The sequence below is a fragment of the Pinus tabuliformis genome, chromosome 2_1 (assembly GCF_031772625.1).
Source record: "Pinus tabuliformis cultivar Carrire ecotype Pingquan chromosome 2_1, CPIR1, whole genome shotgun sequence".
Lineage (NCBI taxonomy): Eukaryota > Viridiplantae > Streptophyta > Pinopsida > Pinales > Pinaceae > Pinus > Pinus tabuliformis.
In genome coordinates, this window is record NC_142299.1 from 57,737,130 (window position 1) to 57,764,791 (window position 27,662).

Below are 27,662 nucleotides of genomic sequence, written 5' to 3' on the forward strand. Positions count from 1 at the left end.
TACGTGTTAGGAAACATGGTTAATAAATGAAAATTGTTGGTTTAATACAAGAGGGTTCTTCAATTGTGCAAAGTATGCACTAGCCATTATAATTTAATCTATCTTAAAAAATGTGATAGGAATACAATGAATGCAATATGTGAGATGTATGGAATAGTGTCTAACAAGGCTTCCCACATTCACATGCAAGAGGATTGTTTAAGTATGGAAATGACTAGCTTTGGAGCTTTGCGTGAGAGAGTCACGTGGGTTCATAAGTAAAAAAAAAAGGTCTTTCGCAACCCACATGGAAGCGAAAATGGTTAGTGAGAAAGGGGGGTAATTTTTAGGCTATAGAAATGTGAGTGTAAAATGATTAATGTAGGATGATTTTAGGAAAAAGAGAGCCTGCAACTTTCACACACAAAAATGGCTAAGTGTTGAAAGTTTTAGTTATGAATTATGCAGGAAGCAACTGGGTAAAAATATCTTCCAAAATCACATATGCAAAAAATGATTAAGTGTTGAAAAGGAAGAACACTAGTTATAGTATAGCGTTAAGAAAGATAGGATATTATTGGTCATCCAATGTTAGCCAGCGGGAAGATATATTTATGGCAACCCTATGTACTTCCATTAACTAATTTTTTAATCAAGGTGTTGGGGAAAAAGAAAAATAGGATAGCCACCCTTGGTATGAAAGTGAGTGCAAATTTGTTAGAAAAATCATCAAAGATGCTTTTTACTAGTTCATAAATTGGATGGGGTAAAACGATATAAATCCCTAATTAAAAGCAAAATAAGGCACAACAAGAGAAGCTTCTCTAGCTATCAAAGATTGATCCTAGGATATTTTTGAAGTAATTTTTGAGTCGCAAGACTAAAGAAAATAATATGATTCACTTGAAGAAATGGAACTCCTATCTAAAAAATCTTTATGAATCATATATTGTTTTGGACATTGTTCCTTATGTTCACATAGAGGATGAAATATTTTCTATAAAATACATACATTTTGGGGTTAAATGACTTGTAAAATGGAAATATAAGGACATTGAAGGCTACTAATATGAAATCTTGAAAATTTGAGGGCCTACCCTCTTTCTTCATATACACAAGTTCTTCAATTTAGAAATCAAGCAGGGCTTCCCTAAACCCTAGACTCAAAGCCTCATTGTTCTTGTATTTAAAAGTGCAGTTGAAAACAATGCCTCTAATTATAGGAACATTATGATCAACCCTATCTCAACCAAGTTTTACGAAAATATTTTGGAAAAAAGAAGAAGCAAATCACTTGAAAGCCATGAACAAAGAGCTAAAGGACAAGTTGACTTTAGAGGACGTCATTTGACTGTGGATTGACTTGTTACATTGAGGATCATTGTGGAAGAGTGGCACAATAATAAAACCAATCTCCTTTGTTGTTTCATTGATTTTAGAAAATCTTTTGACACTCTGCCTATGATTAATCTTTGGAGTAGGTTAGAAGATTTAAGAGTTCTATGAGGTAAAATTACTATTATAAGGTGATATGAAAGTGTCATTGTCAAGTTTAGGAACATCAAAGGGTGGTAGAAAGAAATTAATTATAATATAAGCGTCAAGCAAGATTATCCCCTATCCCCTACTCTCTTTGGCATTTACATTGATAAGTTAGAATGTTGGTTGGAAGAAGTTGACTGTACTAGCCCTACTCTCACTAGTATAGTCACCATCCTTGTTCTATATGTTGTGAGATATTATTCTTATGGAATGGAAACCCTATGACCTCGATAATCATATGTGAATCCTCAAGGACTTTTGCTCTAGTATGGGTACAAATGTGAACACAAAGAAAACAAAGGTTCTGATAATCAAATCCCATAAGATCACTTATGACACTTTTATATATGACAATAATAATTTGGAGGAAGTGTCGGAATATAAATATCTTGGAATCGATATACATCATAAGCTCAATTTGAATGATAGTGTTGAAAAAAAGGATAAATGGAGGGTGTGAAGCTTATTATGGGCTTGAAAACAAGTAGAAATTAGTAAATCTTCAATTATGGGGTAAGAAAAAAACTCATATTTGATACTCTCATCACTCCTATAACCTTATATGGATGTGAAGTTTGGGGATGCAGTATATATAGAGAATATTGGAGAAGGATATAGGAAATCCAAAAGAAATTTATAACCTATAATGTTAATACTAAAAGAAATACATCCTCTCATATACTCCTTGTAGAAACAAGCATCTCTCGCATTGAATGCACAACCATGGTTAGGTACTTAATGTACAAGAATAAGATAAACAACATGAATGACAAGAGGGTCCACAAAATTACTTCCAACTTTGACCCTAATTACGAGTGGCTCACACAACAAGATAATTAAGACATCAAGTTTTGGCTAAATCATTGGGGAATACAAGAAGGTATCATCTTGTAGGATATTGAAAATATAAAAAAATATCATTACATATAAATTTAAAGATAATTTGTGGTGCAATAAAGAGTTAGGAAATAAAAAGAAGCTAAGATATTACAAGTAGGTGGTCAACACTAATCTAGAAGATCAAAAGTATCTTTCAATTTGTGAATACCACAAAGAAAGAAAACAACATTGCTAAAATATGAAACAACTCCCATGAGTTGCATAGTGAAATTGGGAATTGGACAATTCCTAAAACATTATGGGATGCAAGAATCTATCACGTTTGTGACATTAAGAGGGTTGACGATAAAATAAACTTTCTCTTAGAGTTCCCTATGTACACCCAAATTAGAACTCACTTTCAAAATATGTCATTATTGACCTTCCTAACCTCTTAAGTCATCAAAACCATGGTAATCTTGGAATGCTTCTCGTATTGCTTTTTGAGCATAGAAATAAGATTTTAAAGGAATCTAAGTAATTTTTACTTTTCAATAAACCGAATGTAAGCTCAATGGATGCTAATCGCCATAGTATTTAATTTTTAAATTTAAAAAACAATGGATTGCAAAGGCGCTCTTCATCCTAGTACCATAAAGATGTTGTAATGTCTTGTCCTTTCTTGTTTACCATTTTGACTCGGTTAAATTGCATAAAAATAAAAATAAAATAAATTAATAATTAAAGTAAAATAGTTTATTTACCATTGGCAATTTTTAGATTCTAGATTTTGAAAACAATATTTTAAAGTATATATATATATATATATATATATATATATATATATTTTATTTTAAAATATAATATAATATTTTAAAAAAATTACTCATTTTTTTATTGATTGCGACAAAAAGATGTTGTCACGTCCTATAAACAATACAAATAAAATAATAATAATAAAAATAGTGATACATTAAAATAAAATAAAAATAACATTGTATTCGCCCATGGTTTTACCATAGTATTCTTAACCCATGGTTTTCCCATGGTATTTTGTTCTAACATAGACCATTTAGAAGCATGATTTTGGATTTGATTGGGGCATTGAGTCGTTGTATCCCTGCACATTATAATCGTCATTTCTTGTTGATGTTCCATGGTTAAACATTGAATCGGAACAATAATAAGAATCAAAGTCATAGTTGTAATGGTTGTTCCCGCTCATGTTCCATGGTTAAACAGTAAAGCCAGAGAATAATCATAATCAAAACAATAAAAGGTGAAAACCCCAAGTATTTTCATATGTTCACCTGGTTTACGCTTAATTTTGTGAAGTTCATTAGTTTGAGTAGTTTTTTTTATGAAAATTTGATTGAATTTACCCTTTAAATTACTTAGTTGCATAAATATTATTTAATAGGGAGCGATATGCATAAAATACATTTCAAACTAGTGAATAATTTGTTGAAGAGGATCGCGTGCACCACTTTTTAAGATTTCCTTGTTCTGTGCATTCCCATTATTATTTGCATTTGGTTGATATTTCACTGTGTTTCTCGTGATGTGGTTGATTCATAAATATTTAGTTTATAAGTTCAATATTCATCTAGGTTGAGAAAATTAAAAGTTTGAAAATCTATTTTAGTTGATGAAATGAGAGGGTTAAGGAGGTTGTTTTAACAATGAAAGGGGATATTAGTTTCATTATAATTATTATTAATTAAAAATATATATTTTAATTTTATAGAAAGATTTCAAATTATTTCAAATTTATTAAGAGTCCATGCTCTTTGGAAACAAGTAAATAAGTTAAATCTTTAAGAGTGAAAATCTATTTTTATAAATTACTAATAAATTATTTTAATTGATGTAGTTTTCTTGGAATAATAGTGATGAGTTAGTTTACATTATCAATATTAATAATAAACTATAATTATTTTTACCCATTAACAAATGAGTTATGATAGCTTTTATCACATTCTTAAAAAAAAAAGAAATTAAAGTTGTACTAAAATATTTTTGAAATATAAATAAAATAGTTGTTTGTGTTTTCTAGATATTTTATTTGAAAGAAAGAAGAAAGAAATTATTTTAACGTCCACGAGGCTAAAGATAGCCTATGGGACAAATTGCTTCTTCATCTGCTTGATGTATTTGACCCTTTTCTGTGAAGCTTCAAAATAAATGCTCCCAACTTCTCGACAAACCCCTCGCTGAATAGATTATCCCAAGAGCTAGCTGCCAGCGTATCTGCATAATTTTCCCTGTTGTCTTTGAAGGCCTCACATTCAAAAATGAAATGTTTTTTCTGTTTCCACTTTTCCGGAAGAACAAAAAATGCATACTCTTTCCTCCCACACTTCTTTTGGCCTTTTCCAGTGCCCTATTTCACAACGGAGTTGATGAGAATTAGTACTTAACTTAGCAATAAGAATTTTGGCTCTCAAAGAGATATTGACCTCTATGTATGCTTTTGGTTGATGACTATTAGTGGGATTAAACACTTCAATATAATACTTTTTCTTTCTTCCTAGCTCCTTATCCCAAGTACGCTTGTGGAACTTTCCCATAACAAAAGAATTTATCTCTTTGTTGTTTATGGGACACGCGTTTAAGCAAATACCCCATTTACTAAACCATTTGTTATTTTGCTACATCCAAGTATTTTTTCTCTTGCACAATTTGTCATTAAAGACAACCTTAGGCCATCTACCCTCTTCCATTTGCTCATTTTTTTAAATACCTTATGACTCGCACCATAGCAATTGCTGCAATAGAAGGAGTCCATGTTTCACTTAACAATATAGCATAAGGAACTACACTTTTAATATTGAATTTGTTTGTAATCAAACGCTTCTAAATTTTCTCAATTTGTCTCCACTGAATGTCGGATGTACTGTTGGCCCATAGTTCACAACCATAGAGAATCATCGGAATCACCAGAAGCCTAAAAAGAGTTTGAGAGGTTTTCCAGTCCCATAACTCTGCCTCTCTACACCTATTTTGAAAAGCATAAAATGCTTTCCAACCCCCAAAGTTCTTTTCTTTCTACAACCATTCCAGCTTAGATTTTTGTTGAAGTCAATTCCGAGATATTTGTAATCTGCAACTTCTTCCAGAATGTTGCCTTCAAAATAGAACTTATGTTGGTTATGTTTTCGTTTCTTAGAGAAAACCACTACTTTCGTTTTGCTGATATTGACTTGCATTCCCACACTTCTACAAAAATTCTCAAGGGATAGTAAGTGCTCTTGCAAACCAAGAGCTGATTTAGCAAGCAGAATAAGGTCATATGCATACAAAAGAAGCCTTATAACAAACTTGCCCAAACAGATACCATCACCCCTTGCGAATTTAACCACTCCTCAAGCTTGTCGATATATAAACCAAAAAGGGTAGGAGACAGTGGGCAACCTTGCTTGACCCCGATATCGCTTCTGAAACTTTCAGAAATTCCTACTGAAGTTCTAATTTTGACTTTCACCTCTTCATACAGCCTATGCACAACTACTCTCGAATGTTTAGGAACCCCAAGTTCCTCCATTATGTGCCAAAGCTTATCCCTAGGAACCGATTCAAACGCTTTTCTGAAATCAACAAAGCAACAAAAGACTTCTTCCTTTTTCTCCCAAACTTTTTCAATGATGTGCCTTAAAGTTATACAATGATTAATTGTGGAATGTTTAGGTCTAAAACCTGCTTGCCCTTTAGCACGCTTATCTATTTCTTTTGCCCACTTGCTAATTTTGTTTTCTAGCATGCTTCCAAATAGCTTTGCAAACAAAGGGTTTATCGTGATGGTACTATAATTGGAGGAATTATTGACATCACCGCTCTTGAAAAGAGGTATTGCCATACTAGTTGTCCAATCTGTGGGGAGCCCCTGTTGTATGATGTTGTTTAAAATTGTTGTAATGTGAGGTGTAAGAATTTTTGAGCCCTACTTTAGATACTCTACTTGGAGTTCAGCTAAGTCTTTTGCTTTTCCAACACCCAACTTCTTGATACCCATCTCTACCTCTTGCACTGTGAAGAGTTCAATATTAGTATTGACCAAAGGGGGAGGGTCACTCTTGGGATCTTGCTCATAGAGTTGTCTTGCATAGTCAAACCATTTAGAAGCTGTAATACTATTTCCAGTTTGTATCTTTTTTCGTTGGAGCTCCTTCCAAAATAATTTGGGATTATTTTTCCCAAGGAAGATCAGTTCTTCCCTCCTTGAAACCATGAAATTGGTCTTTTTCTTGCTTAATCACTGCTTGAAATGAGAGAGGTGAGGAGGTTGTCTTCATGATAAAATGATATATTGGTTTTATTATAATTATTATTAATTAAAAAGTTATATTTTATTTTTATAGAAATATTGCAAATTATTTTTAATTTGTTAAGAGTTCATGTTTTTTGGAAATAAATAGATAACTTAATCCTTTAAGGGTGAAATTCTACTCTTGTAGAACTTGTATTCGGTGCACTAAAAAGAAATCCTTAAATAATTTATGACTAAAAATCAAGAAAAAATAATAAAAATATATGAAAAAATGTAAAACATTTAAATTACATCCGTTTAAAAATCTAATTTAACTTATGTTCTCTCTCTCTCTCTCTCTCTCTCTCTCACACACACACACACACACACACACACACACACACACACACACACACACACACACACACACACACACACATTTCAAAAGAACATCAACTAACAAAAACAAATTCATCCAAGGTTTTTGGAATATTCTATCCATTTTGGATGAAAATAATGCAAAAAATTGTCTTTAAGATATCATATATAAACCTTTGTGGTTCACCCCTAGGGGGCAACTTGATTGGCGATGGCTATGATATGAAGTATTTGTTAAGTGTGTGGTTTGAGGTTCAAATCCCCCCTAAAAGCCTTGTGTACTGTGGCATTGGGGCACACATGGTTTCACCTGGAGGTTTAGTGGTAGTGGTCAAAATAGAACACATGTCACATGAGTATGAGCCTAGCCTAGTTGTTGATTCCTCTAGACCAAAAAACAAAAAAACAAAAAAAAACAAAAACCTATTGTCTTCTCCAAAATGTATTAAATATGGTGTTTAGTTTACCAACATTTGTTGATAAATAATGTGCCATCTTTCTTGACACATTATTAAAACGAACATTCTTTCTTTCAAAACACTTATTCATTTTTTTTTTTGCATATGTTAGTTATGGAAGGCCTTTTTACTAGTTTCTTCCTGCATTATTCACAACACAACACATCTACCATACTTAGTCATTTCATGTATGTGGGTTGCAAACCCTCTTTTTCCCAAAGTCATTTCACACTCACATCGCACGATATTCAATTTGCACCCACATTTTTGCAATCTAGAATTTGCACCCCCTTTCTATACTTAGCCACTTTTGTTTCTATACGAGTTGTGGGATACCATTTTCTCACTTACTTCCCCACATCCTAGAGCCCACATGACTCTCTCCGACAAGGCCCTATACTTAGTCATTTCATAGTTAACCATTCCTCTTGCATGCAATTGTGGGAGTCCTTCCTTGACATTATCATATACTTGTATCCCACATCCACATTCATTATATTCCCACTACCTTTTCTCAAGATGTATTAAATTGTTAGGCTAGTGCATACTTCACATGACCAAAAATTCATATTATATTAAATGATGCACATTTTCATTGAGATACGATCATATTTCTTAATTAAATCAATACTTTTTATTCATGAACCACGTTTCCTTCCAGATCTTCACTTAAAAGAAGTTAATACGACACTTAACACTACCAAAGTTTCCAATAAGCCCGATCTTAGTTCATTCACTCATTGAACATTGTTAAATAAGTACCAAACATAGATGTCGAGCAAAATAAGGAAGGCTTTTTGTGGAGACATTATTAAAGTGCTTGGGAAACAAGATTATGATTTTTAGTGGTCCATGGGTTACCAATGGTATTCAAAGATTTACCTAAAATATAAGAGTACTAATAAGGCCTAGACTTTAGGCATTGTACACACTAGGTGCATGCTTGAAGTCTTTGATATTTTAGAGTTGGTTTCCTGGTGTGCTAATAAATTCAATAGTAGAAAGAGACATATACAATTTGCAAAACCAAGCAACACTCGTATACCTCTAACTCCCAATTTATTCGAGAAGATACTTCAACTTCCTGAAGCTAATTGATTCTTTAAAACGACAGAGGCCGACACCTTCCTCACCAACCATAATGGAGGAAAACCTCTTCTCAAAAAATTCTTAAAATACCTACCAAGTAGCTAGTTAATACCAACAAAATTGAGGTATGTACATTGGAAATTTCGTATAGGGAATTTACCTAGTTATTTGAAAGGATTCTTGGTGAGAAATCTACTGACATTGTTCCTATGTTACATTATTTGTTCCATCAGGGAACCATTTTCGACCAAGCTCATACAATTTATACATTTTATTTTTTTCTTGAAATTTTGTACCATCTTGAAAATTTCACTAAAGCAAAGAAGTTTTATATGTCTTCATATTGGTTTACACTATTATCTATTTCAATGTCTTCAAGGGCATGCCAAGGTTGCAACATTCGAAATTTGATTTTGACCTAGTACAATATGGGTGCCCATCACATTAGAATTATAAAACTCAGTTTCACTTTTGTCCTGTACATAATTTCTTCCTTTCATATTGTAGAAAAATGTTGGCTAGTCCTACATCCAACAAATGCTCCCCTAAAGCTCAGACCCTCTTGGAAAGAAAGGGAATCTTTCAAACATAAGAAGAATTTTCATTCATTTTCTTATTCAAACTTGAAGGAAAGCCCCCAATGCTTCCAATTTATGGTTATGAAATTTTTTGCATGGCAGAAGTGTGTTGATAGTACAAGAACTGGGTGGATTTCTTCCATGAAAAAAGAAATAGCATTTATACTTTTGCCCATTAGACGTGGAAATTTTAGCATCAAGAGTATCTCCAACATTGATGAATATGTTACCTACTTGGAGAATTTTGAATTAAATGAACTAGAAGCATTGGAGGATTTTGACCCTAAGTCTATTTTTTATGCTCATCTTAATTCTAAGAAATATGGTACTACCTTTCAAGCAAGGTAGAATGATCGTGGAGGAGACAATCAGGTCTTACATAATACCATACAAATTTTCCAGGAGGATCTCAACACCCTACACAATACTAATAAGTTGTATAGAAAACATGGACACTCTATTGCAAGTGTTGGTTCAACCCTACAACAATTTCATAAGAGTACTTCCACATTTAAAATTCAATCTCAAAGAAAGGAACCAAGGAGAAATGATAGTGATGGTGTTGGAGAAGGCAGTGATGGAATCATCCCAAGTTTAATTTGGAGAAAACTCATATTGTTAGAATCAATTAAAAAAGGAAGGGAAATAACACATAGGGAATATTTGGGATACACCCAAGGATGTAAATATTCAAACAATATAAATAGATGACCTTAACAAAATACCAAAGTACCTGACCGAGCTGAAAAAGGAAGTGTTGGAAAGTCAATCTATTGCTTAAGAATGGCTTCAAAAGGGCATATTGATTTTGAAATTGAATTTGTTGCATTGCATCACACAATGTATAACAAAAGTTCTATGATATAATTTCAATAGGTGAATTTAAAAAATAAATGGATTATTGACAATGTAAACTCATAGATAGATGCCAAAGGAATAAAACCATCCAAGTTGTTTGAATTTCATCCAACAACTAAAGATGTATTGAATTAAAACAAAGAATGAAAGAATGCTATATTAAAACAAAAAATGAAATAATTGGAAATGGCATTGTTACCAAAGCCATTATTCATTGAATCAACATCCACCGTTAAGCCAAGTCAAGCTTTAGAGGACATCTTGGAAAGCAACTTAAAGATCAAAGCACCATCAAGTTTGTTAATCAAAATCTGAAAATACGTGGCCAATAATATAAATAAAATAATTGGTACAATCTTAGAAGTGTGGAAAGTAGCCATGGCCTCAACCAACTTATTCGTCATAATTAATTCTCTCACTGAATATTTACAAATGGACTTAGAGAATGAAGAGATGTTTTATAAAGAGGCCTTAACAACATTTATTATGAAGGTATTAGATATAAATGAAGCACAAAGGAAAGAACAAAATTTTCGATCCCGATGAAGAACTAAGCAATTAAAGGCATGTTGGAGGGAACAATTAAAACACTGAGAGAAAATAATTTCCAAATGTGATAACATTAAGACAAGATAAAAAGATTTATTATTTAAGTTAATTAAGGTGGGTAAAGAGTTGGAGGGTTGTATTTTAATTATGGATGTGATGTTGTTGGACTGAGAATGAACACATGAATGCATCGATGTAATAAATATCACATGGTGCAGTCACTTCAATAAACTTGTTGATTTTCCTAAAGAGGAAATTGAGAAATGGTTAATTCATTTTTTTGTTTGCTAGGTTATGTGAGTCATGAGATGACTGACATGCCTAACCTATGGCTTGAGTAGTTATGACCCTAGGGCATCTAAGCTGCTAAAATCACCTAGGGATCTGTTGTAGCGGCTACAACCACCCTCCAAAATTTTGGCTTGCACCCAAATTTAGAGCTTCCCTTGAGAGTTTCACTTGACGGTTTCATACACTCGGGTTCACTCCGTGAGCTCGTGTGAGCCTTCGCACCCACCTTGCTTGTTCATTCCACCAAAGCTTTTGCATATTGATGTCAATGTCTTGCTTGCGACCATTTTCTGGTCATGCTCAAAGTCTTCGCTTCATGTGTACATGTTATGTTCGCTATGAAAACATATGTCACACTCACACATAGAGTCCCATTCACTGTCGCGCAAGCGTCGTCATAGTTGATCAACGATCAATCACAAGCGTCGCGCTTGTCGCTTGCATCGCCAGTTAGTCATGTTGAACATGTGTGTCTGGATGGTTTGAGTCGTCTCGTCGTCGAGTCATGTAAATGTGTGTTTGCAGAATCACATATGCATCTCTCGCTCGTTCACACACTTAGTCATTTTGCTTAAGTTATTACGACCAGAACCCCATTTGACACCCGGACCATCACCCCGCCATCGACTAGATCGACTGTCACCCAGAATAATGCAGAAGCACCAAGCAAGTCATTTCAAGCTGTGCTACCTGCAAGAATTTCTATCAACCTTCATGCTGGCCACCCTGAGAGTTGGACCCGGCAGCCACCCCAGGACTGACTCCCCTAAAACATTGCGCAGATGTTGTTGACCTTTCCCGCTCTTTTGACTGAAGAAATTGCGTAGATAGGCCAGATAGACACCTAGTGCCCGACCCTGTCTCGCTCATAATATTACACAGTTTTTCCAGCCAGTCCTCCTGATAGTCGACGAACTGCTCATCCAGAAAATTGCACAGTTTTCATGAGCAGGCCCTCTGCTGCCCAACAATCTACTCAGCTCATAAATTGGATAGATATGACCAATAGGCCGACCTCCCAGCATCAGTGCAATTTCTCTCGCTAGCAGTTCCCAGCAGAAGACTGCCAGTTGCCTCAAAAAATTGTGTAGTTTTTGTTGTTAAGCTCCCGACAGCTGACTGCTAGTTCCCTCTAGGAATTGTGCAGTTTCTGCTGCTAGTAACCCAGCAGCCAATTGCAAGTTCCCTCCAGGAAAGTGCGCAGTTTTGGCTGCCAAGCTCCCGACGAGTCCCTCCAAAAAACTACGCAAATCATGTTTGTCAATCCTCCCTGCAACCGAGCCTGTTCCTCCAAGAAATTGCACAAATTTTGTTGTCAAGCCTCCGCTGCCTGCTTGTTCCAGAAAATGCACAGATTTGGTCTTCCCCACCTTCCTGCAACCTAGACTGTTCCTCCCAAAATTTGGGCAGTTTTTCCCTTCAGCCGAGTCAGACCTCGCAGACAGTCACTGTCGACTCGGATTGCCCATATTCATCACCTAGTGACCCTTGCGCAGTTTTCATCAGCAGTGCTTGGAGCCATCATCCTGCCTCGTAACCTTGTTGCCTCTCCCAGTCACCTGCATATAAAATGATCATGTGTCATGGTATACTAGGAGGTTTTTGGATTTGATGTCGTCTCGTCATGAGTGACTGCAAGTACAGGTACACCAACAAACATGGCGTGACGACAAATGGGATGAGCAAAGGGAGCACATGCAGAAGGACAGGTTCACCAATGGATGAACGAATGATGCATGCAAAGAGATGTGCTCGTGAACAGTTGATCATGCAAATATGTGTTTGCGGACAGAAGGTCGAGCAAACATGCAAGATGTGCTCATGGACGGATCAACAGATGAACATGCACCTTTCACGAATAGACGGACCTATCAAGCCTTCCAACATACAAGCAAGGAGCAATGTGCCAAAACAACATCAAGCGAACCAACGACCATCGAAGACTCCGCACACCTTGCCATGCGGAGGTGCAGCTATGACGCACCATGAAGACATCCACCACCCAACAACACTGCAGCTCGACATGCACTCCAACAACAGCATGAATGTACCAACATTGTCATGTCGAGTCGTGTCATGAGTCATGTTGTCCACATCTCTACTGTGGGCCATGTTGTCAATCAATGTAATATAACGTGGAAGTCCAAGAGACCCACTTGTTGTACAAAGAGTCATGTAAAGTCGAAAAGTCATGGAAGTCAAACAGTCACGAGGATAGTCAAACAACCACAAGGGTCAGTTTCACCCTTGGCTATAAATACCCCCTCATTTGTACATGCAAGGGACTTTTCACCTCAACTTCTCCCACATAGCCAAGAGAGTCTGTTATCTTTTCTTTAAGGAGTAAGCAGTGGCTTCAACGCCTCTCACATGGGTTAGTGATGTATGGTGTAACGACGTGTCTTGGAACTTTCGCTTAATTCAGAATCCTGCTAATAGGCCAGAACGTTTTCACACATGTATTGTATATGTTGTAAGACTAATCTTTAACACTTGTAATGCATGTTGCTCGAACCTATGTTTAACAATTGAACTAATTCACTTGTTGTAATACACATATGTTAATGAAAATGTGTTGTATATGTTGTTAACGTTGTCTTGCCTGTGTAGACTACTCTCCCGGACATCAGACAGACCTTTCACATAAAACTTGCTATAACAACCATTGCACTCGTGCGGACTAATCCGCTAAGTGTTACACGTGTTATATTCCCCTGTGTGTTGTGACTATCACATCCGTGTGGACTGTTCTGCCGAAAGCTATGCATGTTCTGTTGTGTTGTGTGTTCCTAGCAGAGTTGAGACTTATCCCAACCGACTTGGGGCTCACTCTCACCCTCTCTCCCTCTACAGTGAAAGAACCATTGACACAAGTAACACTTACACTCACCAGGCACACGAACATCACTTCTTGAAGATAAAGCAGAGCACTCTCCTGTGCTGACAAGCAAGAGTTGAGGCAAATCCTTAAAATAATGACAATCGGGCCATCATACCAGATGGCACTCCCACATCAAACAGTGTGAGGTCTAGTTGGGACTTCATACCGGGGTAATCCCCTGAATGTTGGCGGGTATAGCACCGTCAACAGGATCATACTCAGCCTAGGCCACACCAACCCTTAGCATGGTTGGATTTTTTCCCATGGAGTTTTGAATCAATGACCTTTACACCACAGAGTTCCTTAACAAAACACCCTGTCACTGTTTGATCTACACCCTGTGGGCATATAAATGGTCAATTCATTTTATCAACAAGAATGAAGAGCATTTGGAGGTAATACATCAAGTTGGTAATGATTTAAAAGAGTTTGGTGAATTATTTGAAGTCCAAGTAAAGAAATAAGTGATCAATGCACCTTTATGAGATTACATTAACAATGCCTCAAAGATACTCTAGAAAAGGTAAGGAATTCAAGATGACTTATTGATCCATAAACTACCGTGGATATTCCATTGGATAGTTCGTCACAACAGATCTGATAATATTATATTTAAAAATCTAATCTTCTACACTATTACAATTTCATTTAATTTCTAGATCTGTAAAATTAACTGTAATTAGTGCATGCATGCAAAAGTAAATCAAGTAGAAAAGTAGAGAACGAAAAAATAATCTCACACACACATAATACATAATATATGCTCTCTGGAAAACCCTTTCGGGAGAAAACCTAGCTGGAAGGTGAGGCCACTTCACTCTCTTTCTCTGTCTGGAAATATGGCTGCGGATATAAAGAAGTAATGTTTGTGGCCTGTAGGCTGCTACAGTTCATAGATCATATCTATGTGCTCTACCCCCTATCTCTTCTGGCTATCTTTGCTCAACTATGGAACAAAATTCTCTCAAAAGAATGGAATGCCTCTTCCTCCTAGTGGCCCGGTTATAACACAACCCGATAGCCTACTAGTGGTTAAGTTTGACTACATCAACTCTTAACTAGAGTTACAAAATAAACTCTTAGAAGGTTTTAGACCTCGTTTCGCCAAACTGGGTTCCACTAGTAAAAATGGTCCCATGAGCTGATTTATCCATTTTTTTCCACTCCAAACTCATCAAGATGGATGAAAAACAACATAATGTTCCAAGTTGGATTGGACCTCCCCATTTTGGGAGGCTTTTGGTCCCCAAAATATTTTACTAAATGAGGTGAGGAAATTTTTCCTCCACCTTCTCTTTGGTGTACCATTTAGCTTTGCCTGGAAGTTGTCCCTTCAACCCAATCTGCCAAAGGTCTTGTTGCCCTTTTCTTGTAGTTTTGAACCTCTTCTGCAAAACTCTGTATCTTCTGTGAACTTTGCCTGATCATCTGGTTCCAAATCCTCCACAGAAGGTAGGATCTGTTCCTCTTCTTGATCTAGAATGGAAGACTCATAGAGTTTCAAATTCTCTACATTTACAACTGAGTAAATGCGCATATATGGTGGTAAACTGAGTCAATAGGCATTATCACCCACCTTTTCCAGTATCTCAAAGGTACCATACCTTAGAGCCTTGATTTTCTTACAAGGCCCCTACAACCTCTCCTTATTCAACAATAACCATACTCTGTCTCACACCTTAAATGATTTCTCTGTTTTGTGCTGATCATGCTTGGCCTTATACTTCACTTGCGAATTATGCAGTGTTTCCTATACCTGTAGATAGATTTGCATGATCTTCTCTATAAAATTTTCAGCCCTCAAAGCATCTCTTGTAAGATCTTCCCTCACTCCTCCTTGTTGTCCATATGCAATATCCAAAGGTGAAGGTGGAAGATATTGAAAATAAGTCTCAAATGGGGACTTTCTTGTAGAAGTGTGGACTGCTCTATTATAAGAATGTTGTATATATACTAGATTTATCCTAGGTCTTCGGATGTTTCTGGTTATATCCCCTCAGAAGTTGCACCAAAGTCCTATTGGCTACTTCTGTCTGTGGATGGAATGTTGTAGATCTCTTCAACTTCGTGTCCATGTTCTCCCACAATGTGGTCCAGAATGCATTGAGAAATCTTGTATCCCTGTCTAAAATGATGCTCCTTGGTATCCCAAAGTGTACCTAGACCTGTCCAAAGAACAAGTTTGCTGCTTCTCATTCGCTAATGGTCTTTTTACAGGGCATCAAAACACACGTCTTGTTGAACCTATCAACTACCATGAACAGGTAGTCATGTCCCTTCCTGGTTGTCAGTAAAGCTCCCACAAAGCCCATGGAAATGCTTTCCCAAGGATGAGTAGGTACAAGTAAGGGATGATATGAACCCTGTTTCCTATTGCTAGGCTTGCTGGTACAACAAAGCATGCATCCTCATATGAACCTAGCTACTTGTTCTTGAATCTTGGGCCAGTACACACACCTCTACCAGTTAACCACGGTCTTCCATACACCAAAGTGCCCTACAACCTTGGAGGTGTGGGCCTCTCTAATCAACTGCAAATGCTCACGTTTAAGAACAAATAGCTTATCCATCCTGTAGAGTAACCCATCATGGAGATGGTAGTCAACGGTGTTGTCGCCATCGTGCACATGACTCTGACTCTGCAACTACTGATACACCTTCTTAAAGTCCTCATCTTCTGAATATGCCTCTCTGTATGCATCATCGATGAATGGCTCCATTATCATAAGAGTCCCCAAAGCTATAATCTTTGATGTAGGTGGCCTTGAAAGCATATCAACCAACTTGTTCATGCTGCCCTTCTTATACTTTATCACCAAATGTAACTGCTGCAAAAACCCCATCCACTTGTAATTCCCAGTCTGTTGTAGCTTATTCTAGGCCTACAGGTATTGTAACAACTGGTGATTTATGTGGATTATTGTCTCCTTTGCCATCAGATAGTACTTCCACTTCTTCATAGCTTGCACCATGGCATAGAGCTCCTTATCGTAGGTAGGGTAGTTAAGAACTACCCCATGAAATACTTCAGAATGGTAGCAAACAGGCCTTCCTCCTTGCATCAAGACAGCTCCCATAACATACCCACTCACATATGTCTCCACTTCAAAGGGTCGTTGCAATTTTGGTAATGCCAGAACTGGTGCTTCACTGATCTTCTTCTTTAACTCATCAAAAGCCTTTTGTTGCCCCTTTCCCCACTGGAAACTCTTGCCACTTGCTGTTATGGCGTGGAGCGGTGCTGCTACTGCTGAAAATGAGGCTATGAATTTCCTCAGGTACTGTGCTGCCCCAATGAAATTCCTAACCTCAGTAACATTAGTAGGCACCAGCCATTTCATGATGGCCTCCATCTTGGAAGGATCTATCTTCAATTCTCCTCCACCAATCACATATCCCAAATACACCAAGGACTGCTGTGCAAACTCGCACTTAAGATTTGCTAGCAGCTGGTGCTTCTTCAATGTTTCCAGCACTTGCGTTAAATGTGAAATATGCTCCTTCCAATTAGCACTATATACCAATATATCATCCAAATAGACAATAACAAATGAATCTATATAAGGGCGCAATACATCATTCATTAATCTCATAAATGTTGCTGGTGCATTACATAGGAAAAATTACTTAACTAACCACTCATACAAACCTTGCCTGGTTTTGAAGGTGGTCTTCCATGTATCTTCTTCTCTGACTCGAACCTAGTGATATCTAGACTTCAAGTCCAGCTTGGTGAAATAATTTACATGTTGCAACTGATCTAGCAGATCGTCTATCCTGGCAAGGGATATATGTTCTTGAGCATGATTTTATTCAACGCCCTGTAATCTATACACATTCTCCAAGTGCCATCCTTCTTTGGCACATGATGGGTGACCAACATGGTGATGTAATCTGTCGAATGACACCCTGTTCTAGTAGCCGTTGCAATTTTTTCTTCACCTCACTTGCTTCTATAACAGACTGCTTGTAAAGCCCAATATTTGGCAATGGGGAGTCTGGCAATATCTGGATCTTATGCTCCACTTCTCTCTTAGGGGGTAACCCTTTAGGCTCTCAGAACACATCCTTGTATGCCTATAACAACTCCTCCAATTGTTGTTTTTGTTTCTCAGTACACCACTCTAGGGATGCTTGCCTCTTATTGCCTCTACAAATTGATTTTCTCTTAAAAATAATAAAACATACTTCTTACTAGAACTGATCAATTTCCTAGCTTGGTTGGCACTTACTAATGCAATTTTTGACTTGCCTTCATGCGTGTTGATGATGAATGATTTTTCATCCTTGATGAGTTGGTACTAGTTAGCTATCCTCATGAATATTGCATCACACATGTACATGTATGGACTCCCAAACATGACTCCACATACATCAAGGGGAACCACATCCAGATCTACTTCATCAATAAAATCAGCACTGATAGCAAATCTAATTTTACATTGTTTTGTTACCTTCAACTCTGCATCCTTATGTACCCATCCCAGTGGATATGGGTTTGGATGATCATGAACTTCCAGCCCCAACTTCTTGACCAAATCTGCTGCAATGAGATTTTCTTGCGATCCCAAGTCAAACAGAGCATCAATCTTCGTCTTCTTCACTTGTATCTTTACATGGAAGAGTTTGGTCATTTATTTCTCTTCCTGTTGCTGAAGGCTACTCAGATTCACCTCCTTTTGTACTGATGTACAAATGATCTTCTCATCCACGTCCAAGCTACTTTCAACTTGGTTGCTCGAATCAGTGGCCATGAGATTCTTCTTCTTATTATCTTTCTTCTTGTTCTTGGGGTTTACATCTAGGTGGAACTTCTAGCACTTCTCCTTTGTATGACCATCAATGTCGCAGTGGTTGCAATAGTTGCTAGGATCTTTGCACTAGTGTGCAGTGGCTGCCGTCTTTTTATCTTTTCCCCCTTTTTGCTTCTTCTTCCCATCCTTATAAGCGTCTTGTTGTTCCTTTTGCTTCAATCCACTTGATTGCACTCTTTTTAGGCCTATGTTCTCCAGGTACTGTGCCTATACACAAGCCTCGTCCATCGTTTTGGGCTTGAACAACATCACTTGCTCACGCAGATGGCATTGCAAAACCCCCAGATACTTAAGGAGTACATCTGGGTTCTTTGGAGAGATACCAAACATTATAGCCATCTTTCTGAATTATGTGGTGTACTCCTGCATGCTTTAGCCTGAATTTTTCCTGAAGTAATGTCACCGGATCCATTGGTCTTCCACGTACCCAATGGGATACAATTGTGACTTAATGAGGGTTTTGAAATCCTCCCACTTAGTCACTAGAGGTTCTCCCTCCAACCTTAGGGTTTCCTTGTGACTCTCCCACCAAGTCAGTGCATGGTCCTCCAATTTCAGCTGTGCGAATGAGATCTTCTTCCCTTCCTCGATCTGATCGATAGTGAAAGCTGCAACCAATGGTTCAGCGTCAGAGTGTCAATCTCGTTGTGGTATGGCTTGATATCGACTTTTGCTTCCACTTTAAATAGGTATTGGTTCATGGTACTTGAACTAGGTCGATCTTTTTCGGGTTCTTTCTTTGGCTGGTTATCTACATCTTCCCGATCTCCTAATCCCCCTTCTAATTTGTCCTCTACATTCGAACCCCCTTCTTCTCCAAAAATCCCCAATTTATTTCTTAGGGCTGCCATGAGGAGGTTGAGTTTGCGGTTTATATCCGTGACTTGTTCTTAGAGCCGTGAAAACCTCACTTCTACAGGATCACGAGGTTCGTTTATAGATTCGTCGGCCATGTTTAGGATTTTACGATTTTCGTCATCGCTGATCTAGATCCCTGCAATCTCCACAAAATACCCAAAGAAACCCACTCTGATACCAAATGATCCATAAATTGCCATGGATATTCCACTGGACAGTTCGTCACAACATATCTGATAATATTATATTAAAAAAATCTGAGATTCTACACTATTACAGTTTCATTTAATTTCTAGATCTGTAAAATTAACTGTAATTAGTGCGTGAATGTAAAAGTAAATCAAGCAGAAAAGTAGAGAATGAAAATAAAATCTCACACACACATAATACACAAGATATTCTCCCTGGGAAACCCTTTTGGTAGAAAACCCAATTGGAAGGTGAGGTCGCTTCACTTTCTTTCTCTATTTGGAAATATGGCTATAGATACAAAGAAGTAATGTATGTGGCCCGTGGGCTGCTAGAGTGCATAGATCCTCTCTGTGTGCTCTACCTCTTATCTCTCCTGGCTATCTTTTCTCAACTATGGAACAAAATACTATCGAAAGAATGGAATGCCTCTTCTTCCCAGTGGCCCGGTTATAACATAACCTGATATCCTACTAGTGGTTAAGTTTGATTACATCAACTCTTAACTAGAGTTACAAAATAGACTCTTCTATAGTCTTCTACATCACAAACACGTGGCTAGCCCCTTTTCCATGAATAATGGGGGCTGACGCGACATCCTCCTGTACTATAGGTGTGAAAACAGGAAGGTCAACTTCTGAGTAGCATAAATTTTGCATACGGACTCCGATTGACGTGATTCTTATGCCGCTGGAAAGCTCTGTGTGTGTAGAATAACATGAAAAAGTGTTGCACTTAAGTGACAAAGTTTTACCTCCCAAAAAACATCATTTGATCAAAACACTCCCAAAAAGTTTCGAACCCTGTTTCACCAAACTGGGTTCCGCCGGTAAAAACGGTCTCGTGAGATGATTCCTCCACTGTTTCCACTCCAAATGCATCGAGATGGATGACAAACAATATAATGATCCAATTTGGATCACTTATTGACAGTTTGACGATTAGATATTCAAGACATATCCAATATTCAATTTGAAAGAGTCTTCAACACAGTAAGGGTCTTCTTTTCCAGCACAATAAGTAAACTATCTAAGGTTGGCCATACCTTCCTTCTTATCTCTTAATAATCATTCAACCTCCCAAACTTTGGAGTTTTCCAAGTATCAAGGTCGGTTCCTAATTACATTTTCTTTCTTTTTTTTCTCCAAGTCTTTTTCTTATTTATAGGGTTTGCGGAAGGCTCGTAATTGTCCTTAAATGGATGAATACATTTTAATTTCTTGGATATTATACTCTTTTATTTAAACTTCTATATATTTTTTCAAAAGGGGTTCCTCAAAGAACTACCAAGAGTTCATGTCTAGCACGATCTTTTGACTTTGAGTTTTAAGCTTAAGATTTCAATGGTGTAACTCTTTCTTTCCCATGATTCTAAATGCAATTATCTTTTAAGTTACGTGCAAATATGTTCTCATTACTCTCGCCTATCTAAATGTGTAAATTTTTACTTACATTTGTGCTGGAAATTAATGGTATTCAATTTTATTCATGTTCATATGAATATTATACCTTATTATTGTGAATATCTAAAGCTTGGTCCTATATGAGACGATTCTTCCCATATTTAATTTATTTTAATGTTCTTTATTACAAAAGAGTGTCACTTCTATAAAAACCTCGGGTGATCCCCTCAAATGTTATGTTTGAGATTTGATTAATTCCAATGATTAACAAGCCTAAGAAGAATATTCTCAATGTAAAGATTTGAATGTGGAGTGTGTTATAAGAATTCTTGATTGAAATTATAATTATTGATCTTCATCTCATTTAGTTTTAAAAGGTTTATAGAAAATATATTGCAAAAGCATTATTGTGAGTGAGAAATATAGAAGAAATTTAAATAAAGTTATGTAAATTTTTAAATCAAAACAAATACATATATTCATTCATTTTATTTTATTTTTAAATAATTTTGTAATAAATATATAAAAAACATTATTATAATTAAGAAAAATAAAAATGCTATTATATAATTTTGTAAGTGAAAATATTAATAATAATAATAATAAATGTATTTTTTTTTAAGTTTATTTATTAAATAAGGAATAAAGGGTTTTTATTATTATTTATGGACATGGCATAGTTTTTCTAGTGCTTTTCTTAATTCCTAGAATTCTCTTGAGGTATGGTCAAACATGTGATTGCATTTAAAGACATTATATTAAATAGGTGTTTAATCTGTATACATATAGGTGGATTGAAACCCAGTTCATATCTTTTAATTAAAAAACCCAAGGGGCTAGTTGAGCTAATGATTGGTATTATTATTGGACATTTAGCTAGTTTCATACCAATTAAACATGGTTTGAATCCTCTTGAGTTAAACACACTAATTTATGATGATGGATATATGAAAGGTATACTACCTTATTGTGACAAAACATTAGCCTCAATGATCAACTCAACTGGTATTGGTGCGAGATACGCGTACTCTCCCCCAAAGTTAATTCTAGGTCACAAGGTCATTTCTCTTGCTCTTTAGGGTTAGGCCCCATTTCAAAGAGTTGAAAATTTACCATGTTTACCATCTTGGATCATGGGGAAGTATTTGGTGGGAAGTTTCACAAAACTTTCTTCCAAGAAAAAACGACAAAACTTCCATTAAATTTTTCTACAAATTTTTCTTTAAAAAAAGGTTGATACCAAATGTGCATGACGCTTCGTGTTGTTGAATTTGGATAGTAAAATATTAATTTCCCTGAGTCAAAAATACAATGTGAAGAATTAAAAAAAAAAAAAAACACTTGTGGTTGTTAGAGTAGCACATTTCTCTTTATTAAGAACTAGAATGGTTATGATAATTTAACACTTCAATGATGGTGTATCTAAGACTACCTAACAATCATGCATGGATAATATCATTGCCAATGGTTTGCAAAAAAAAAAAATTGAAATTCTTCCAACAATATTTAAAGGCTCCCAACAAGTAATGAAGGTATCTTTAGTTGATGTAAAACGAATATGAAAAAAAAAAAATCTAACAACAAATTAGATTATTGTAATAAGGGAACAAGGACTTATGCTTAGCCTTAAACATAACAACAATAAATTTGACAACATTTTTAACAAGTTATGCTAATAATTATTAATTGATTTGATCACAAGTGGGTGGGAGGAATGATTATTATCTTCCCTAATTAGGTTCAATTACCACAACTAAAATGTTGAGTTCATATCGTGTATATTATTGTCATGGCTTTAAGCCTTGTTGTTAACTAGTTTGAAGATTATAGGGTTTACCTTAAGTACCAACCTTAAAATGCGGGGAAGCAATTGAGAGTTTTCCTTGAGCATTGTAACGTTGAAAAAAAAGGGTAGACCAAGAGTCTTGCTTGAGTTTGAAGAGTACCAATTTAAGTGGTGTAAAACCCCTTCAACAATCTATGAAATAATTCCTAATTGTGTTTGAAGAATACTAATTTAAGAGGCATAAACAAGAAATGATAGAGTTGCAATGTAGATGAAGTGCAAAAGAAGAAAATAATTGATCTAGATTGTATTGTTATACGGTTTTCATCTAGCTTGATGCTTTTAGAGTGGAATAATTTAGAGGAATCAACTTGCAGACCCATTTTAATGATAGATGCTAGTTGAGCAAATTAGGGTCCCTTTGGAGCCATTTTGAGGTAGTAAGCAATTTTTTTGGGGTCAAAAAACATTTAGCTGTGGGAGACCCCGTGGTACTATTCTACACTGAAACACCTTTTTAAAATTGCAAAAATCACATCAAACATAGTTTTTATGCAAAAAAGTTATATCCCCTACAAGTTGACCTATAGTGTTGACCATCATGGTATAAGGATATGCTACATCAGCTCCTATTACTCATGCATATGGAGCTAGCCACATGTGTACTTTCAAGAAGACTCTAAGTGATCCAAAATTCTAACTCTAGTTTAGGGTTGAAGAAGTCAAATCTAACCCCTAGTTAACTATCAAGCTATGTTAAATGCCAGGTTGCTAGGAGGAGGAGGGGGTCCATTCTATGCTATTTGATTTTGTTCCTTAGTTGAGCAAATAAATTGGGAGTAAAAATTTAGATAGCATAACAAAGAGGGTTAAAGTTTTGTAGTAGCCTTACAAGCCATAGGTCTTAGGTAACTCCATAGAGAGTACCTATTTCATTGTACTTGAATATTTTCTATAATAGAGAAAAGAGAGCAAAACAACCTCACTTTTTAGAAGAGTAGGAATGACCTGTTATAGAGTTTTTTTTTTGTACCCAACGTTTCGGACTACCAAGTGAGTCCATCATCAGGGGATGCATCAATAGATATTCTCCAAATCTTAATGATCTATCAAGAGCTATATATATATATATATATATATATATATATATAGGTTATTAAAGAAAAGAAATAAGAAATAGGTCGGCTCTTATCCTACTAGATTTATTTATTATTATTATTTTATTTTTTTAATATTAATTAATTAATTTCAATATTTATATATAACTATATATTTTTTATTAATAAGTTTAATGGATAAATTAATTAATTAATTTATTAATAAGATAAAGGGATAACCTAATTAATTAATTTTATTATTTATAGAATTAATTATTATGTTTATAATTTTGTTGATTATTTTCAATAATTGGTTTATTTGATTCATTGATTTGATTACTTAATTAATTAGTTTCCTTGATTAGTAAATTAATTAATTTGTTTGATAAATAAAATTAATTAATTTAATTATTTTTTTTTTATTAATATGATTATCAATTTATTAAATTATTAATTTATTAAAGTGATTATAAAGGGATAAATTAATTACTTAATTTTGCTATTTGTTTTTGTTTTTTTGTTTTGTTTTGTTTTGTTTTTTTTTTTTTTTTTTTCACTTCTGGTTCACGGATACCATGGTCAGTGGTCCGCTACGTCCAGGATCGGAAGTCTCTAGGGTGGACCCCACCCGAAGGGGGTCACACCCCTCGGCCATCACAGACCTAACCCCAAGAGCTTTCGGGTTTCGACCCTGTGACCTCCCATTGGCGAGCCCCGGCTTGACCGATTGAGCTAACCCTTGGGGCTAATTTTGCTATTTGTTGAATTAATTATTATGTGTATTATTTTTATGTAAAACTAATTTTTTTTAATTAATTTGATTGATTAATTTATTAAAAAGTTTAACAAATTCGTTTGATTAATTAATTAAAAGAATAGATTGATTTAATTATTTATTATTTGTTAATATGTCTATTAATTTAATTATATGTATTTATTTCTTTGTTTAATTATTTATTTATTTGGTTGATTTGTTTTATTTGATTAATTAATTAATTAACTTTCTAATTAATAAATTAATCCTTGTAGATTTTGTGAGTTATTTTGCTATAATATTATCTATAATTTATAGAGTTAATATTTAATAGTCTAGATTTGAGTAATTATAGCTATATGCATTTTATTAGTTATTTTGTAATGTTATCAAATGATCATCTGTGAAGAAATCAAATACTAATTTATGTTTATGTTTTATTAATTGTTCTATTTTTTAATGTTTTTAGATGTCTAGCCCAGAGATGCGGCATGCTCACATTGCAAAGCCAAACACTATCCAAAAAACTTGTTGAAGACCAGCTAGAAGGGCTTCTGGGAACATGACCAAGAAAAACACCATTATCACGACTAAAACTGAAGACTGACCCGTGGAAATTCAACAACCAAAACAAGATGACTGGGCTCAGGGAAGAAACCAGAAAGGCGCTGCCCAGAACAAAAATGAAGTCAGACCAAAACATATTGCCCGAACAATGCCGCCCACGTAGGGGAAACCGACTTTTGGACTTTGGAACCAAGGACTGAACATGAGAATTGTTTAGCATATCATGGTGATAAAACAGGAGGAAATTGAGCACCTTCGAGCCACTGAAAGGCAAAAACCATAGAACGCAGACCTAGTTAGGCTTCATGAGAGGTGGAGGGATGCTCTTCAATGATGTGGCAACCATAATTGTCAGGGTCTTCGTCCTCGGAGGGATGGCCCTCTTTGCTTGAAGAATTGCCGTCAAAAGGGACGCTCGGACCAGCCTGATTATCCTTAACCTGGGTTGCTTTGCATTTACCTGGACCCGGAGCCTTGCTTTGCTTGTTATCGAACTAAGTAGTGCCATGCCTGTCTTCCGCCCTCATCTCCAGAGTCGCCCCAGAGGTCACGACATCCTGATTAGAGGTAACCTCACTAAGCTCGATGGTGACAGAGGCTAAAAAGGAGACATTGCTGAGTGAACAGGGGAACTGAAGATGAGCTGTGTTAGGAGGAGAATTGAGAGAGCGCGCAACCAAATTGAACTGCCCACGGCCCTGTCCACGACCACTCCTGGTAACCGGATAACGGACAGAGCAGAAGTCCAAGGAGAATGACGAGGGTTCCGTCGTGGAGGAGGAGGCTTGGCGGTTAACTTGCCCCCGGGAGCTTCCCCTCCTGCAACTCATTCTCTGGCGTAGTCTGGGCATACCGGGAAGAGAAGGAGGTTCGGAAATGACTGCGAAACTGAGGAGGCAGATGGGGACTAAGAGTGGCGGAGCTTCAACACCCAGAGGGGCAGTGGGAGGGACAGAGGACGAGTTGTTATTACAAATGCAGAAATGGCGGAGAGGTACCTGAAGGACCAACAATAATTCCACCCAGCGATCCAGAACCCAACGGTTCCCAGGCCTGGTCCGGGAGCTCAGCTCTGCAACAGTGAAGGAATGACGCGAGCGCAGAGGTGGAGCGCAAGTGAAACCAGGAAGGGGCGGCATGATTGAAGAATGATTCGACAGATAGGGAGGGACAGGCTGCGTTATTGCAACATTAAAAACTGTAAATGCTCGAGGCCGGGTGGCGGTGGTGATGAGCCACGCGCCAACCCCTATAGCCGCCCACGTACCATTCAAGCAATTAAACACCCGGATTCGGGAATTTTATTATTATTATTATTTTTTAGGGATGAGGGAATATGTTATTTAAGGGATAAGAATTAATTATTGATTTTTTAAGATTTCATGTAAAGGTTTCCAGGTGTTGCTTAGTTTTAATCCATCATCCCGGTTCAAGTTGTTCTTCCTTTTTTCTATTTCAATGGCTTCTTTGATTTTCCTTTTAAGATAGTGGTCTTCTTTTCTAACCAGTTTGACTTCTTCCATGCAGATGTAATGAGAGGAAGAGTGAACATGTTCTGCTAAGGCTGATTTAGAGGTCCTATCTCTTCTTAAGTCGGCAGTGTGTTATTTAATTCTAATATTAAGAGACCTACCTGTTTTACCTATGTATAAAGTCAAACTGGTTAGAAAAGAAGACCACTATCTTAAAAGGAAAACCAAAGAAGCCATTGAAATAGAAAAAAGGAAGAACAACATGAACCGGGATGATGGATTAAAACTAAGCAACACCTGGAAACCTTTACTTGAAATCTTAAAAAATCAGTAATTAATTCTTATCCCTTAAATAATCTATTCCCTCCTCCCTAAAAAAAATATTAAATAATAATAAAATAAAAATAAAAAATAAAAATTAACAATTTAAAAACATTAAAAAATAGAACAATTAACAAAACATAAACATAAATTAGTATTTGATTTCTTCACAGATAATCATTTAATAACATTACAAAATAACTAATAAAATGCATATAGCTATAATTACTCAAATCTAGACTATTAAATATTAACTCTAGAAATTATAGATAATATTATAGCAAAATAACTGACAAAATCTGCAAGGATAAATTTATTAATTAGAAAGCTAATTAATTAATTAATCAAATAAAACAAATCAACCAAATAAATAAATAATTAAACAAAGAAATAAATACATATAATTAAATTAATAGACATATTAACAAATAATAAATAATTAAATCAATCTATTCTTTTAATTAATTAATCAAACAAATTTGTTAAACATATTAATAAATTAATCAATCAAATTAATTAAAAAATTAGTTTTACATAAAATAATACACATAATAATTAATTCAACAAATAGCAAAATTAAGTAATTAATTTATCCCTTTATAATCACTTTAATAATTTAATAGATTGATAATCATATTAATAAAAATAAATAATTAAATTAATTAATTTTATTTATCAAACAAATTAATTAATTTATTAATCAAGAAAACTAATTAATTAAGTAATCAAATCA